This window comes from Salvelinus fontinalis, chromosome 24 (genome assembly GCF_029448725.1).
Source record: "Salvelinus fontinalis isolate EN_2023a chromosome 24, ASM2944872v1, whole genome shotgun sequence".
Lineage (NCBI taxonomy): Eukaryota > Metazoa > Chordata > Actinopteri > Salmoniformes > Salmonidae > Salvelinus > Salvelinus fontinalis.
The window spans coordinates 23,165,173-23,179,713 of NC_074688.1; the positions used below are offsets into that span (position 1 = coordinate 23,165,173).

The 14,541-nt window shown below is 39.4% G+C and overlaps 1 protein-coding gene across 3 annotated transcripts in view; it reads right to left on the minus strand.

The window, feature by feature from the left end:
* Nucleotides 1-14,541, minus strand: part of LOC129822180 (leucine-rich repeat and fibronectin type III domain-containing protein 1-like) — a 122,777-nt gene that overhangs the window by 12,820 nt on the left and 95,416 nt on the right. For all 3 annotated transcript variants that reach the window (XM_055880238.1, XM_055880237.1, XM_055880236.1), the window contains exon 3: nucleotides 12,132-12,258. The gene's annotated coding sequence lies outside the window, so the exon portion shown is untranslated. The remainder of the gene's footprint in view (nucleotides 1-12,131; nucleotides 12,259-14,541) is intronic.

Below are 14,541 nucleotides of genomic sequence, written 5' to 3' on the forward strand. Positions count from 1 at the left end.
AGTTGTGGCAAAATGGCTTAAGGACAACAAAGTCAAGGTATTGGAGTGGCCATCACAAAGCCCTGACCTCAATCCTATAGAAAATTTGTGGGCAGAACTGAAAAAGCGTGTGCGAGCAAGTAGGCCTACAAACCTGACTCAGTTACACCAGCTCTGTCAGGAGGAATGGGCCAAAATTCACCCAACTTATTGTGGGAAGCTTGTGGAAGGCTACCCGAAACGTTTGACCCAAGTTAAACAATTTAAAGGCAATGCTACCAAATAATAATTGAGTGTATGTAAACTTCTGACCCACTGGGAATGTGATGAAAGAAATAAAAGCTGAAATAAATAATTCTCTCAACTATTATTCTGACATTTCACATTCTTCAAATAAAGTGGTGATCCTAACTGACCTAAGACAGGGATTTTTTACTAGGATTAAATGTCAGGAATTGTGAAAAACTGAGTTTAAATGTATTTGGCTAAGGTGTATGTGAACATCCGACTTCAACTGTATGTCACACATGCAGCTAACACAGACATATGGAAATGTCTGCTCTACCCAAAATTACAACCAACTAATTGCAGCATTACCACAAAAATGGAAGAGGCAATTAGAAGGGGGAAAAAGTAAGGAACTTGTCTGTCAGCCCTGAATTAAAGGTTGAAGAAAATGGTGATTAAAAAAACATACTAATTTCATTTAAGGACCAAAAAATTGACAGCTGTGCCATGTAAATGTCAAAATATTTGGAAAGAGAACTTCCATGTACTTATTCCATGGCACATGGTTTATGAATTAACACTCAAAACAACGGCGGATTCAAAACTTCATGTTTTTCAATTTAAATTATTATACAAAATTCTTGCAACCAATAGAATGGTATATATATGGGGGATACAATCTTCCCAGCTCTGCAGATTTTGCTGCGAGGAGGCAGAGTCATTAGATCATTTATTTTGCTACTGTCCAGATGTAGCTCGTTTTTGGTCACAGGTCCAGGAATGGCTGAAGAATTGCAACATTTACCTACAACTAACGCTGTAGATAGCCATACTGGGTGATTTGAAAATTCATAGTCAATTAATAATATAATAATTATTTTAGCGAAAATGTTTCTATAATTTATAATCTGTATAAAGCTATGAGAATAGAAAGGTTCAGTACTTTTGTGAAGCATCACAGCACAGTTGAAAAATAAAAATAGAAATCCAAAATGTATGGTGTTAAGAGATAGATAGGAGGGGTTGAATGGAGCTGAAGGGTGGGACTAATAACAACAAGATAACCAATGTAAAACATACAGGGTCTGTAAAATGTATATAGGTTCAGAAATTTTGTGAAATAACACAAATCAAACTGGATGGACATCAGAAATAGAGGAAGGACTAAAAACAAACAAAATATAACTATTGTAAAATAGATTGTGTCTGTAAAATATGTATAATATGTATGAACTGAAGGTAGAATCCTAAGTGCTATTGTTTATTTGTTTACTCCAATTGGGGGAGGGTTGGTAGGGTTTGCAGGGAATAATAAAGGTATATTAAAAAAATGATATGTATGAATGTTTATGCATACAAATATGGGTATGTATATATGTATATATATATATATTTATTCATTTACCCCATAAATATATGGGGGATTGGAAATGATGCAGACAATTACATTGATGGAAGCAACAATCTTTCCACAATATTAAAGCTGATCCCCCCCCCCCCCCCCCCCTTCTATAAAAAATAATCCTTCAAAGAGGCAGGTTTAACTTCTGCTTAGTACTGGTTGTGATGGATCATGGACTATTTGGAATATCTAAATGAAGACCATCATCCACTACAGAGGCCAGCCAGACGAGTACTTGTGGATAGGAGTAATCCATTAAATTACTTTGATGAAATAGCTTTTCGAGGCCGCTTTCGTATATACAAATAAAACGCATTGGAGATAATATCTTTGATTGAGCCTAGACTTTCCTCTTTGTCTCAAAGAGGAAGGCCTTTACCCAATTCTCTCCAAGTTCTGATCACTTTGAGGATTTTGTTATCTGGAATCTTTCATCAGGAAACTGGTGATTTGTGTGGTGCCTGTGAAGCAACGGTGTGTAAAATAGTTCCGTCTGCAGGGCCATTTGTGAACTGAGGAGTCATTACATCAAGTTTCCTGATGCTGCTGGCCAAGCCAACATTAAAGTGCAATTCTATGAACATGGACACTTTCCAGGAGTGATTGGCTGTATAGATGGATGTCATGTTCCCATCAAGTGTCCATCAACTCCTGATGCTGAGGAGTACAGGAACTGTAAGAACTGGTTTCCATCAATGTTCAAGGTGTATGCACTCCTAATTTAGAGTTTTCAAACATTGTTGCCCGTTGGAAAGGTGCAACTCACGATTCAAGGATTTTTCGCATATCTTCATTGTGTGCTCAGTTTCCGAGAGGACAACATTGCGGACTACTACTTGTTGACAGTGGATATGGTCAGAGTAACTCTTCAATTCACTCCATACATAAATCCCACAACAGCTGAGCAGCAAAGATCCAACCAAGCTCATATCCGCACGAGAGGGATGGTCGGGCGTGTTTGGAGTATGGAAAAATACATTTCAGTGTTTACACAATACACTTAGTTTCAAGCTAGGAAGATGCTGCAAAGTGATCATTGCTACAGGTGTGCGGCACAACTACCTGAAGCAGCATTGCTGCCCTGATCCTCCAATGGAAGATCAGGATCAAGCCGATGTGCCCATGGCTGAGGCAAGCAATGACCAACGAGAACTTGCACACAGAGTTGCTTTCACATTGCAGCACTTCAACTAGATGAGATGGATTATTTTTGCTTTGATAATGTTTGTTCTGTACACAATTCAAATAGCATGCAGTAAAATGAGTGACTAAACCAAGGCTGGTTTAAAATGTAGTTTGTGGTGATTAAAATACTCACTCATGAATATCCAAGTGACAAAACTTTTATTTTTTACATATGATATTATTCACCACGGCTGGTAAATCACAATTGTCTCATTACTGTAAATTGTTGGGATCATACCTCTCTCTTCCAACTTCATATCCAATTCAACCTGTAGAATTCTCATTTTCATTTCATGTTCTTCCCTCAGATATTTCATTTTATGCTCATGAAATTCTCTGGCTAACTTTTCATGCATGGTCATCTTTTTTGTTCTCTGCTGAAAGGTGGTGGCAGCATCTTCTCTCAGGGATGCTATAGCAGATGTGGTGGGTACACACTCACTGTGCACTGGCTCTTCCAACCTGTTCTGATTCCTTTCCTCTGGAAAAAGAACACTGTCAGAAGCACAAATAAACTCATATGGTCCTTAGAATGAAAGTAGAGTAAAGATTGACACAGACAGTGGAATATATTTACCAAAGGAAGTAACCAATTTACTTTCTTTGGTATATGTACCATTTGTGCTCAGTTCTTCATTTGAACTGTCCAAATGGTCATCGTCTGGTATACCATCCAGAGGTTGCTGGTGCTCTATTATTCCAGACAGCAAGTCACTCAATTCATCAGACTTGTCTTTTTTTGATGGTCCACCACCAGTAGTAAATCACTCTCTTCTGAACTCTGCATGATCTCTTTTTAAAGCCAGTTTAAGGTTCTTCCACAGAGTGTAAAGGCAGATATCATTCAATATAAGTGATGTCACAAAAAATATGAATATGAGAAATGTGAAATACTGATAAATGAAGATATCTCACCTGAAGTTGTTGTACTCTTCTTGTGGTTACAATGTCATTTGCATTGAATTCACTGTAAATTGCAGCCCAACCACTCTTTTTCTTTAGCAGCAGTATGGCTTTTACTTTTCAATAACTAGATGGTTTGACACAATGTGTTTTAGTAGCGTTTTTTCATACTCACTAAAGTTTTTTGAACAAATAATGTTTTGTCTCAAGATTCACACCAGTGATGTTTTTTCTTATTTCATTCTGGGTTTTTATGAGCACCATTAGACCAACAGCATGTACTGATACTTAACCTAATCAGGCTTAACCCAGGTGTTCTCATTTAGGCTTACTTACCTTACTCCAGGACTCCATAGTCTCCGACTAACTAAGCCAAATTTAAGCCACGTTCATGAAAGCTACTTAAATGTCTTAGTTTAACTAGTACACATTAAGGCCTACTCCTGGCTTAATCTAAGCCCTGTCTGTGAAACCGGCCCAATGTGTATGTTGTGTAGTAAGCTGTTAGTAGCCCATGTGCCTCACCCTAATCATTTGGTCTATTTTCACCAACGCGATATTGTAAACACATAACGTTAGTAGTTGTGGCGCTTGGCTTGCACGTGCAAATTCAGCACACACAACATTATATAATAGAATTGTGTTACTTGACGTGTTAAACTAAAAGCTTATTTAATGCGTCAGATAGTGTTACATAATGTATATTTTTTGACACGCAAAGACCCAAATGGCGTTCAATTAGCCTCACGGTAATAATTTGGTCTATTTTCACCTCTTAATTTCGCTCACTAATCTAACTTGGTGGTGCACAAATAGCCTATAACATGTTTTAATTAAATGTAATCATCAAATATTGTTAAAAATTTCATTGTCTGTTTATATGCCCCCTTTATTTACCCTACGGTTCTGACTGGTACAGGGAGAACACTAAGAACGGCCCATGTTGTTGAGTTATGTCGCTGTACATTCCAAAAGTGCTGAACAAATAGTTATATTGACTACGTTCGTTATCACTTGCTCATTAATATCTTAATCGAAATCTTATCCGCTTGTCGTCCACTTATGCCATCATTTGCAGTCAAATCTTCATAATGAGTTTAAAACCATGATTTTGCATTATAATCTATTAAATTACTCCAATATACGACTATTCATTATCAATTAAAAGTCTAATTACGACATTCATTAATTATTCAGAACATTCCTTAGTTAAATAACCTCCAAAACTAGTGTCTGATATCTAATGAACAAATTAGCCCCTACCAGAGGGAACTCCTCTAGGTTGTTCTTTGAAATGTATTATCAAAACATCTGACCAATCCACACAGAATATAAAGAACGTCAATTCCCCATTGTCTTTGGGATCTTCTTATTCAAATTATAAAAATGCAAGCAAACAACATAGTGTATTTTCATCAATGCTAAAAGAGCGCCTCAGTTTTTCATTTTTTTCATGTCAGGACAGTAAATGATATGAAACATTCTCTGCTATCAACACATTTATATCAATTAAAATCTAATTATTGCGAATTTGAATGCAACATTGTAAATGGTCAATTATAACTGACCACAAGGAAAACAATGTCCTATCCATAGTTCAGAAAAGGCCACCTCATTGTATACACACCCACAATGTGGTCAAGTAATGCTTATTTTTTTCATATGTGACTGTCAGGCGAGAGTAAATTCCAATTAGACAATGTAGGCAGTGAACTTTTAGCTGCCCCACAGTGACTCTCGTCAGGAAACTGGCATAATTATTGACAGGCTGAGTTCATTGGAGTCAATTCCATCTCCGCCACTAAGTCAAGCTCTGTGTGGTGCTACACAACCCTAGGGAGTTCTGGTCACATCGTCTCAGAGTGAGAATACCTTGGTAAATAGAGAACATTTGCATTTTATAATTATAGCCACATGCAAATGGCGAAAAGGATGCAGAGTGATGTGGCTTGTCTTTTCAATTACAAAGCTCACCCAAAAACTTGTCAGGGAAACTACAATAATTGAAAAGTACTAACTAGACTCACAGCCTTTAATCATAGCAAATTCCTGAGAAGGAAGACTTTGCCATCCTAAATTGTAAGAAGGATTAAATAGTTATTTGAACAACAAGTAATTGGCAGAGGTTTATTCTACACCTACATTAACGTTTTGCTAGTCTTTTTCCTGAGATCCAAGGAAATCAAAATGGTTTTGCTCCACAGTGAATTTGAACAGGCTGTGAATTTGAAGAGTAAATGTGTGTGAGCCTTGATTGAGCCTTGAGACAAATGATGTGCTTGATTTATATTGAATGATTAGTTTTCTATTGTTTGATGAACACAACAGTGTTCCCATGCTCAACAAACAAATAATGCCACTTGGCTGCCAACAATCACTGAATACAGTACATGCCAACAATCACTGAATACAGTAAGTGCTCTGTACAGAATCCCTGCTCTGAAGTAATACCAAACAAATTGTACCCTGATACATCCTTCTCCACAATGCTCGGATTAGGTCCATGAAATTCTTCATTAGGATGGTTTGGAAAACGGAAACGACAAACTATGCATAATGGAATTACTGGATGTGGTGTTTTTCAAGCCAAACTGAATTAAGCGTAAATTGTAACCACAGAGCCAAAAAGCCTCCTCCCGTCAGTTCCCTTAATTAGTATAATAATCAGGACAATCCTCTTATTTGAGATGGCCACTTGCCCATTTTAAGTATGCTGTGAGAAGTTGGGCATAGCTCTGTGCTGAGAATAAGAAATAAAGGCATTTTAACATTTCACAGTTAATGCTAAACTGAGAACACTTGGAGAGCAATTCATCTAAACTTATTTTTTTTATGTTTCTTGTTAAATTAATGCATAGGGGTCAGCCATAAGGGCAGTATATTTAAGCAATATGGCACTGGGGGGTGTGGTAAAGGGCTGTTCTTACATACCACATGACGCAACGCAGAGTGCCTGGATACAGCCCTTAGCCGTGGTATATTGGCTATATACCACAAACCCCTGAGGTGCCTTATTGCTATTATAAACTGGTTACCAACAGAATCAGAGCAGTAAAAATACATGTTTTATCATACCACGGCTGTCAGCCAATCAGCATTCAGGGCTCGAACCACACAGTAAGCAAGTAAATTACTGTATGTTATTGTATAACCTGATATCAGATAAATTCCTGCAACACGTCTCCTCTAGGCTAGTTGCTGTTATCCGTTATCCTATCATACAGCTTTAGGACATTGGGCAGCTGTACAAAATCTCCCGGTTTCTTTATTCAAGGACAGTATTGTGTTCTCTACCGCTTTTGTCCGCCTGGTATATGCTAACAAAATTGTTCACAGGTATGTCAGGGACAAGGGAACAGTATGAATACAAACTGAAACATTAATCTATGCTTTCAAATTGCTAACATTTTCCAAGCTGAATAGATCAAGTATAGGAGTTGTCATGATTGTTGAAGAAATTCACCAAAAATAATACTATTTTCCTGACTGTCCTTAACTTTCCCAGAAGTAGGAGTGTGGATGATTATTTGATTGTCTAGACCGTTTTTAAAGTTCACAAAGTCACCAGGCGATGATAGATATAACATAGCACATTTAATTGATGCTGCTTAATTATCCCATTGAGATTGATCCGAAATGGATGCATTCCTATTGTGAAATACTTATTTTTTTATAGGCACTTGGAAATGAAACATTAAAATGAGATGGAATAGTGCAAACATGATAAAGGGCTAAAAACTATGCAATTTCAAGACTATTACCACTTTGTTTATTCTGAATTCATTTTTCACCTGAAATACCATTGACATCCAAATTATCAAGTGGAGATATTTAGACTGCAAGTAGATAAACAAATTCTACTCCACTTGAATTCTGAAGATCCCTGATGTAATAAAACACTCTTGTGCACGGTTTATTCTATCAATGTAAATAGTTTAAAAAAAAGGGACTGTAGAAAAAATAATACTGATAGTAACCTACTCTGTTTGTTAAAGATAATAGAGGATTGATTGATTCATGATGATTAAAAGTAGTAGTCTGCTCCAGCCGGAGACAAAGAAGGAGATAGTAGAGGTTGGGATATGGAGGTGGATATCAATCCCAGAGGCCAGTGGGAGCTGTCTAGTCTGTGCTGAGTAGTATTCAGTCAATGTTCCATGTGTCCACTGGTTGTTGTTGCATTAATGAATCGTCCCTTCGGCTGTGAACCACCAGGAAACAGTCGGTCACTGACTGCATCACCATTTTTCTTTAGCTACCGTGGAAATGAGCTGCTTGCAGTCTTAAAGCAATGCCTTAGGGAGGTAAACACAACTTAAATTTCTCAGACATCTGACCTTTCTAGCCCACTTCTAATAGCACAACATCTCTGGAGGGGGTGTGGGGTATCTGAAATTGCTTCTCATTTTCTGTTACTGGCTAATTAATCATTTGGAGACATGAAATCAAGATTTAAAGGATAATGGTCCACAAGCTAATATTGGTGCTGATTTAATAGTGTGACTATTAAGTTTCAGTAATTTCAGCGTCATGAACAGTGACTTTTGGTTACGATGTATGGTCTGAGACAGCTACGCTATGGCATATTAAATAAATAGTTATGCTTAAGGTCTAATATTTCTATTTTAAATGTCTTCTTGGGTAATACGCCTGCAATAAGTGCATTCCCTTTCAGCTCTGTTGTGGTAATACTGGTAAGACAACCACATTTAGATTTAGAGTAACAGAAAATATTGCTTCTGATGCACCTAAAGTTTATAATCAGTAAAAAACAAGTCAATAGAAATGTAAGCCTTTAACTTGAGTTTTGGCCAATGTAGTTGCTGCAGCACTGTTTTATGTTCACAACATTCAGACTGCACATTCATTATTTTGCATGGGACAGATTTACAGACTCTGTCTAATAAACCCTGAATTAAACTCTAATTTCTTTGGTTTCAAATCCCCCACCCTGTGTTTATGCAATTTACCACCCTGCACCAGGCTTAATCTTTAACAGCAAAGCAACCTGCTCGGTGCCATTATTACACTTTAATAAAGCCCTGCTCCTGCAACTCATCCAGAAAGCTAAAGCCAGGCGAGCTCATTGTGCTGCCAGGGCCACTTATATCAGGCCTGCTTCATGTGCCGCTCCTCCTCCTTACTCCCCCCTACCCATGAGCCAATGCAAATGACAGTAACAGCTTGGACGTGACTGTAATCTCAAGTGGTGCGAGCTCTGCTCCATGGCCAGGCATGAAGGCTGAGAGGAGTGCTGCCAGGCGTCTTTGAGGACACTCTGTCTGTCTCCCATATGCTAGAGCAGACAATGGAAGGAGAGGAGGCTCACAACCTGTTGCTCATCTGCCTGCAGTCTCATGGTGCTCTCCCACTCCTTCTAAGTGCTTCATAAAATGAGAGTAGTAGGCTGGGCTCCTCCTTCCATGGTCTTGTTTACTCTGTTGCACAGATGGACACCAATACTGCCTGGATGAGATATTGGCCCTCTGATCATAGCACCAATACACTGAACAGGCCATTCAACATTTTTTAGAAGCAATAGCTGCTTTTCAATAGTGAGAGTGAGGATAGTGAAATACATTCTTATGCACAGCTGGCATACCACAGGTGCCATTAACTTGACTGAGGAACACATAACAAATCTTGTTGGGAAAGCAACCTCTGTTGACGGATACACTGAAACTGGAAGTGAATTGATACATAAATGCATTTTGGTTGTCTTTTTCAACTAATACATCAATGCAATAAGGCAATGTTTCACCACAGTTCCTTGATAGTAGTGCAAAGTTCTGGTTATATTAGCCAGTTGACTCTTTTATACTACTGAAACAATATACATTAGATCTAAAAACATTATTCATAATAATTCACATGAATATTCATGCATGTAGTATGATGAAACTTTGAAAGTAAATATTTCAAATCTGTCCCACAGAGTGGTGGAGTTCTATTACTGTGGTTGCTGTTTGGTAGAACAACGAGGTCACAGAGATATCTATCAGAACTGACTACTACATGTTTCCATATCTTTGATCAGGGACTTAAGAAGAGTTTGGAGAACGGGCTCTGTTCATGTTGATGTCTGATGGGAAGAATGAGTTACAGAAACCTCAGAGGAGTAGGACGAAGACAACAACCACACAATAAACAAACAGTCAACAATGCATCTGAAAAAGCCAACGGACATCTAAATGAGTGAGTGGTGGATCAGATAAGGCTGATTCAGTGAGTCCCTTACGTTCTGCCTGTGTTCACCAGCGGAGAGCGCATCTGTGCACATGACCAGATATTAAGCATTTGTGACTGAGTAAGAGGAAACAGCAAGAGGTCAAACATATAACCCGCTGAGCCCCCCCCCCCCCCCCCGTGTCTCTGTCACACAGCCATTGTGTCTGGTTTGGTGTTATGTTTTTCATGTGATTTGAGGTTACCTGAAAGCTTGACTAAGATAGATGCATATTTTAGCCAATAAAAAAAAGTAATGTCTTTCATCACTTCACTACTAGGAATGTTCAACAAATGATGCTGAGATTCAGTGTGATACGGCTGGTCATATGGTTTAATTTGGTGGATGATTAGTGGACAAATAACAGGGGTTGAGCCTAGCAGAGAAAGTATGTGCGTCCCAAATGGCAGCATATTCCCTATATAGTGCATACCTTTGACTAGAGCCCTAAAGGCCCTGGTCAAAAGAAGTGCACTGTAAAGGGATGATGGTGCAATTTGTGATTCAGAGAGTGTCTTGGCATCATGGCAGAACTGAACCCCCCTGAGTACGCCTTGAGCCTCCCCTCTACAGCTTATTACTCTGCCTCGCTCAGCCTCCCATACTTGGTATTCCAGGAACCAGAGAGGGAAAGGTTCAGATTACTTTGAGGGGAGAGATCTGACCACACATGAGATGGGAGGAGGAAAAGGAGGAGAGCGCTGGGTAATGTAATGTCGCTGAGTCTTATCCTTTCTTCTTCATTTGGATTGGGAGGGTTTGAGGGGTGATACCTCAACTTAACCTCCGTCTTAGTCCTGCTTTGCTCTGATTCTTGAGTAAACACTCATATTTGCTACCTGTTTACAGAGCACTTTGTAGGCTCAGATGAATGTGAATAGAGATGAACTGGGAGAGGTCCTCTACTTGTTATGCATGTTGGTATCACCTGCATCATCTCTGACAACTATTAAACTGCAGACAAAAGAACAGCTGGATCAAAGATGTTAAACAAATATGATTGGACCAGAATGGACCAGCTTCTTACAGACATTCAATAAATTACTTTTTTTATTTTTTATTTATTGACGGGTATTTCAGTAAAATATACATATCTTGACAGTGCCTAATTAAACATGGAAGCATTATTTTTTATGACACCAACCCATCAGAAATTCTTATGGTGCAAGGAAATATGCAGAGGCATCCATAAAGCATGACTATTACAAACATTGCTTGTTATCAGAAGGGGTGGGAGTGTGTGTGTGGCGGGATGGGTGGGTGTGTAGGGCGGGGTGAGTGCACTAGCTAAGCTAAGCTCAGCTCAGTAACACAAGCTGGCTAATTAGCATTGCCCTCTCATTCCCTTATGAGCAGGGGAGGACAAGTGGGAGACATCATATTTCTTTGTTAGAAGCATTGTGCGTCCCCTCTGACCACAGGAACCACAGGAGTTCTGACCACAAGGGGTCACAGAGTAGACAGCGTAATCCACCATCCCCACCAGCCCCCTGTGGGAATGGCCACCAGCTAGCTCTCCCTTCCCTTACAAAACCAATGCCCTCAGCTCAGACAACACTACTGGCATCACATAGACCTACTGGATCATCATTTACTTTAAGCAATAGTTACTGTGAAGTGATATTTTCAGGCTACATGTCTGCTTGTCCCGACTCCAGTTAGAAAACAGATGTTATGGGAGAAACAGGTACGTATTGCACAGCTCTTTGAAGCACACTGATCTCTGGCTGGTTGCACTCTGAAGACACAGCAGAGATGATTAAACTGGATCCTCTGGTGTACCACGGCTTTAATTAATAGACTCACATTACATATGATTTAGACAGTGATTAACTGCCTTTACATCTCTCCTTTATGTGGGGTTTATTAGCGAAAAGAAAGCCCTGGTCTGTTTTGGGCTTTGTCAAAGTAGCAGAACAGGTCATTTGAATAATTGGTCATGCACCAGTGGCCTTGATGATGGAACAGTTGGTTGTTGTTGTGTTTTTTTTGTAGCTGGAACAGCTGGTTCCCAACTACTAGTGATCTCCATAATCCTGCCTCTGAAAGTATGTGATGATGCACTCCCTCCCTAACGAGAGAGGTCGCTTCCGCACTATGAAAAGTTGCCCCGGGTAGGGGAACAACAGACTGCAACTGCTTAAGTCAATTTGCAGTGGCTCGGTAAACAAGGCGTGGGGAGGGTTGAAAACAGCCCAGGCTACTCACCAGATATCAAGCTCTGGTCTCCATGGCAGATATCACATGGGTATAGGCATCCCGTCCGTCTGGCAGTCAGTCACAGCTCTGGGAGTAGGACGACGCCCACTGGCATTAGGGAGAAACACCTAGAGGCCTGGAAACACAAGATAACATCTCTGGTTAAAACAGTGTAACTGAGGCTAAACTAAGTTGATGCTCAGAGCCATGGGAACTTTCCCTGACTGATTGAACACATTGTTTGAGGTTGGTCATCTGGCCACTCAATATTCTTAGAAAAGAAGACAGTACTCCCAGGGACAAGCAGTGAGACATTCATAATTGAATTGACATATCTACTCCTTTTCCACCTGGCAGCTTTGGTGAGATATGAACACTGATCTGATTATGAGACACAACTGAAGAAAGAAACACAAACAACAGGGGAAAAAAGTGAGTTCCAGATAGAATGACTATGGCTGTGTATCCCATCATGAATATTTCATTGCATTATTGTAGCTGAAGAAGAACAAAGTGTAAAGAGGAACATTATGAAAAAAAGTATTGTATTTTGACAAGAGCTTGGAATCTATTATCCCTGATTCTTCTTCTTTCCTAATGAAGCTTTTAAAAGAGAACAGAGGTGATTCACTTTGGTGGCTTTATACCCATAAACTGTAGCGAATCACCCCTTATGATCAATTACCAGACTCCATGAGAATGTACACCCCTGTTAAAGACTAGCTTTGGAAACAATTTTTACTGCTAGAAACAAATAAAAAAACTTCAGAGGTATTGCCAAGGTCGTAAGTCTTCGGTTTTCTCACTTTACTCAAACATTTTAAACAACCTACGTAACATGTTACAAGTCCGGCAGCAGAGGCATGCAATGCTACATAGGTTACCATATTGCTCTCATTTGTCTGCACAGAGCCCCTCATTTATGAAAACAGAATTCTCTACTCAGGGTTGCCATCTATTTGTATTTGGAATGGGGTTCCAGGGTTGTCACCTCCAGCTATTCATCCATCCAATTAAGTACTGTATTTACGATGGAAGCTTTTTCTGGGTGTTACTTTCAGTCCCACCTTCTGTAATCCAATTCCACTTAGAGACTTTGCATCACGTAGGAGAGGTTACAAGGAAACAATGGAAGACTGACTGTGGGTGCCCTCAAATGACCTTATCTGTCATTATTCAGAAAGCAATTAGAACAGTAAACACTTGGAGGGTGATAATTCATAATCATACCCTCATGCATGTTATCTATTCTAATTATCTGCATCTGGCAGCCATATTTTCAAGTCCGTCTTCGAATCTACAGCTTTAGTTATCCTTTGTAACATTACAGTGGTGTGACAAGTGCAGTCCTTGGCTGGTGCATGAAGTTGTCATTTTGTTTTCTAACAACATGTCCTTGGCTTTTCCACAATGGGCTTAACAACAGATATCCCGTTTTATCGCTGTCTGTCAGGCACCCCATCCCCTGGCTCACACTGATAAGTCCTATAGGGTCAGCTAAGGACAATTTTTCCTGTCTGACTTTATCTCCAAGTCTCCTAGTGTCCTTCACTGTATCAAAGCAGCTCCTTTTTCATTTTCCCTTTTCCATCCTACAGATTTTCACCTTCTTTCCACCCACAAGTCCCTCTTATGAAGTAAAAAGATAAATAATCCTTCAATGCTGGGCTACGTTTGGCCAAAGGACAGATTCTGTCAAGTAATTATCCGTCACTGTGCTTCTTCTCCTTGGACTGAGACAGCCAGATGTTAGAAAGGCAGTCTTTCCCCTTTTTTTCTCCTCGTCTGCCAACCCTCCTACTAAGAGGGCTGCGGTACGACAACAGGCCATAGTGTGACTTCTCTCTTCTTCTCTCACACTGTTACATTCTGACCATCAATCATGTTTAACAGAAGAAGCCTCACTTCACTGACACACTTTGTCTCAGGTAGATAGATAGGCACTGTCTGTAACCAGATGTCGATTATCCTGATCAGGAAATCTTTAAGCCAACGTGAAAAACTTTAAAAAGGCTTAAAGCTAACTGTGAATAATGTAAATGTAAAATATGGTGTAAAATAATGATTAATTTATTTGTATATAATTGGTATGCTGCATCCAAACAAACCGTGCTGATAAGAACAAAGGCATCTATGCCTAAAATTGGGAAATTTACATATTCAATAAAGGCATAGTTATTCTGCCTCGCAGTAGCTCCTGCTTCCGTTTCTGTCAGAGAGAAAACAGACAGTGGATTTTCATTTACTGGGATATTGGCTCTTCCTAAAGAAGGAAAGACTTAAAGGCCTCAGGTCTGTCAGATCCTGCTGACCTCATTTAAGGACACAAAAAAATGCCTTCAAGCCCAAATCAATTATAGATATTTTTACCAAATACATACTGTACATAGCCTACACACTGTAGGGAGCCTATACTCTC